The sequence below is a fragment of the Phocoena sinus genome, chromosome 5, assembly GCF_008692025.1.
Source record: "Phocoena sinus isolate mPhoSin1 chromosome 5, mPhoSin1.pri, whole genome shotgun sequence".
Classification (NCBI taxonomy): domain Eukaryota; kingdom Metazoa; phylum Chordata; class Mammalia; order Artiodactyla; family Phocoenidae; genus Phocoena; species Phocoena sinus.
Window position 1 is genome coordinate 77417290 of NC_045767.1, and position 4005 is coordinate 77421294.

Below are 4005 nucleotides of genomic sequence, written 5' to 3' on the forward strand. Positions count from 1 at the left end.
GGGAACACCTCTGTGGCTCAAGCTGCAGATACTGTCATGGATAAGACACTGTGTTCCAGTTACCAGAACCAGAACAGAAGGTCGGGGCCCAACTGGCAGCGAGGGGAGATGAAGCTGCCACCAACAGCACTAGATCAGGCTGTAAATCCCTGTCTTCAGACACCATCATTCTTGAAGCCAGTGTGGCTCAAGACCTACTGGTGGGTCTCCCCACAGAGGGCAAAAGAAGCTACAGAGAAGAAACTAGGGTATATTGAACTAAAAAATATATATATATAATTTTTCTAGAAAACACCTGCAGGAGATTCAAAATTTAACAGAATAAAAAGCACTTCAGATTTCTAAGCTGCTGAGAATTTTAGACATCACTAGTGCAACCTCTTCATTTTTTGGACAAAACTCAAGAGATGTTATTTCTTTTTTTTTTTAATTTTATAGAAGTATAGGTGATTTACAATGTTGTGTTTAATTTCTGCTGTACAGCAAAGTGACTCATTTATACATATATTCTTTTTCATATTCTTTTCCTTTATGATTTATCACAGGATATTGAATATAGTTGCCTGTGCTATACAGTAGGACCTTGTCATTTATCCATTCTAAGAGAAGTGATTTCTCAAAGCAACAGAGGAAAGGAGAAACAGTTCTCTAGCCTACATGGCCAGTACAGTGTCTAATTTATCACCATTTTTTAAACTTCACCAAAAGCTTCAGAATAAGGTTGTAGAGAGCACAAAGCAATATTCTAAATTATGTTGTAAGTTCACTGTGACCTAAATGAGAAATAGAAATTGTGCTGACTCAGAGGACAAAAATTTCAGAGCCAGAATTCAATCCCTATATGATCAGTTATATCAGGAGGAGATTCCTGGAGGGACAAGCATTGACAGGTACTATTGGAAATGTAGGGAAAATGGGAGAAGGGCACCATACATAAGTCCCTAACAGACCAAAGCCAGCTCTGGCTGGTGACAGCAAGAATAGACCTGAAACCCAACAACATCAGGATGCAGATGTTGTACCCTTATTTTTAAATAGCACTAACTTTATGTAATATGTAACATTTAAAGCAGATTGTTGTAATTCAGTGTAACATTAACATAAGTTCAGTCAAGATAAGCTTTTTTCTAAAGGAAAAAATGAAACATGGTAAGGAATAAAAAGTACATGGAAGCTCAAAAACAATATTAAACCGAACTTGTGAAATAAGTCTCTAGAGAAAAATATTACTAACAGCATATGATAATTAATTTTTTTTGTGTGTGTGTGTGTGGTATGCGAGCCTCTCACTGTTGTGGCCTCTCCCGTTGCGGAGCACAGGCTCCGGACGCGCAGGCTCAGCGGCCATGGCTCACAGGCCTAGCTGCTCCGAGGCATGTGGGGTCTTCCCGGACCGGGGCACGAACCCGCGTCCCCTGCATCGGCAGGCGGACTCTCAACCACTGCGCCACCAGGGAAGCCCTAAATTTTTTTTAATGATGAATTAAATATATGGGAAAAAAATCCATATTCTCAAAATAAGAAAACCAGAATTCATTGACATTTTAAAGTCTTTATTTTGCAGAAGATCTTAAATTTTGCTTGAAGCAAAGTAAAATACAACCTCTTGAAAAACAATTAAGAATTCAAGTTTATAACACTAGTTTCCCCCAAGGAGAGTTCCTATTGATTTGTAACCTGGCCTTGAATTTGACCTGTGGCCTTCATGTAAGGATAATTTGGGTCACTCTGAATATGCCATCTCTTGAACAAGGGCCTCTACTAATTTTAAATGAATGCAGCTTCCGATTTGCCATTCATTTATTTGTATCACAATATGTGGGAATAAATTTGCAATTAATAAAACATTTCCAGTAACAGTCAGACTGAGGAAATGAAGAACATTTATCTAGTAAGTTTAAAAAGATGTTTCAAAAAAAAAGATGTTACATTTTTGCCTTTTTGGACATGAAAAAAGGAAAGAAAGTATATATCTTTGAGGTATTGATTGAGGCCAGAATTGTTCCCTGGGGTACAGCATCTAAGAAAGCCATGCAACCTCAAATTAGATTTTAGTTTTAAAAAAAAATACATTTTTAAAAAAAGAATAAATGTTGAAAATTTTGTACCAGTTCTACAAAAGTTTTTTTCTCCCTTTTTTCCCTCCTTCTTTCCTTCCTTCCTCTCTTTCATTTTTCTTTCTCTTTCTTTCTTCCTTCCTTTCTGCATTTCTTTTTCTCTTTGGTTCAATGAAAATGAATAGTTCTCAAGTTTGATTTATGGAGAGGGCTTGCATTTGATATTAAGAATCAAAGCCTTTGGTAAACACATTGGGGCCTTCATTCCATCTTGCATCTGACACTGCAAAATTAATAATATATTGTCTAGATTTAGGGAAACGGTTCTACTGAGGAGTAGACCAGGGGAGTAAGGAGTTTGGAAGCTCTCGAAAAAGCTAGACAAATGAAGGAACTTGAAAAGAGAAGGAACTGGGGGAGCTCCGGAAAGAGTTAGGGAAGCCTCAGTGGATGGGTTTTGAGGCTTGCTGTTTTCACCGTGTGAAATATTCCTTCCTCTATTTTCCACCTGTTGAAATTCTAATTCTCCAGGACCAGACTGGATAATCACCTACGGTGAGAAGTTTCTAGATCCTCTTGGTTAGAAACTATCTTCCTACTCTGAAGCCTCCTAGTACTTGCTGCTACCTTTATAGCATATTACTATGTACCAGGTAACATGCATGGTTGCCCCACTTTATAAACGTGGAAGCAGGTTACTATGGGACACTTGCTCACGAAGCAGCCGCCATGTGTTTAACACCCTTTTTACCCTCTATAATCTGAGGGTAATTGCTACACTGAGATAGTGCTTCGAAGGTTCGGCAATGACCTGCTATTTTCTGTGTCTAGGGACTTGTCCCCTCAGTCCTCATTCGTGAATTTTGGGTCCACGATCTTCCCGAAACATTTTCTTCTTACAACTCACTGATTGAGGTTTTTTTTCTTACATATATACATATATATGCCTTCCAAATTTTAAACAGTAAGAAGAAAACCTCAATCAGTTCATATATATATATAGTTTTTTTGTTTTTTTCTAAAGAAGCTTAAAACGAAGCTTAATTGGTTAAGGGTGGCTATGGATGGAGACTTGAAGAGATTCTGAAAGGTATTTTTGAGCACTTTAGACTTGAAAGGGCGGGTGACAATCCTTCTAAAGAGAATGGTCAAAGTCTGTAGATTTTTCTTTTAACAGCGCCTTTTTCGTGCATGCACTCCAGGGCTGGGGGATAACTTTTCTGTTGTTAGTTTATGAAGGAAATCAAGAATGGGAGCGGAGCGCTCTTCTCTTTAGACCTAAGGGTCAGAGTTGGGGCTCTGGGGAGATTACGGACCTCCACCTCTTGGCGCGCCCCCAGCACAGCCGGGGCCCAGAGCAACCTCCTTCGTCCAGGGGCGGGGCGCGCCAGGCGGCCACGCGCGGGGGCGGTGGAGGGGGCGTGTCCCGCGGGCGCGCGCGGGAGGCGGAGGGGGCGTGTCCCGGGAGTGGCTGCGGCGGCGGCGGCGGCGGCGGCGGCGGCGCGGGCCGGGAGCGCGTTGCAGCCTTCTGTGCTGGAATGTGCGGCTCCCGAGAGCTCACGGCGCAGGAGCAGAGCGAGCGCCGCCGAGGCCCGGGGCCCCAGGCGGCGGCGGCGGCGGCGGCCGGGACGGCAGGTCGAGAACCGGAGGCCTGAACACTCTCTGCAGCCCCTCTCCTGGGTCTTCGCGGGCCTCGACTGCCCCAGCGTCTAACTTTTCCGCCCTCTCCCTCCCCTCCCCCGAAACTCCAGCAACAAAGAAAAGTAGTCCGAGAAGGAGCGGCGACGCGGGTCGTCGCCCTTCCTCGCCCAGGAAGGACGGTAAGCGTGGCGCGGTCTGGGAGACGGTCGGGTGGGGGCGGCGGGCCGGCCGGGCGGTCGTGGCGGCGGTGGCCGCGGGAGGGGGAGGGCGCGGAAGGACGCGGAGCGAGGCGCTGTCCAGGGCTGAT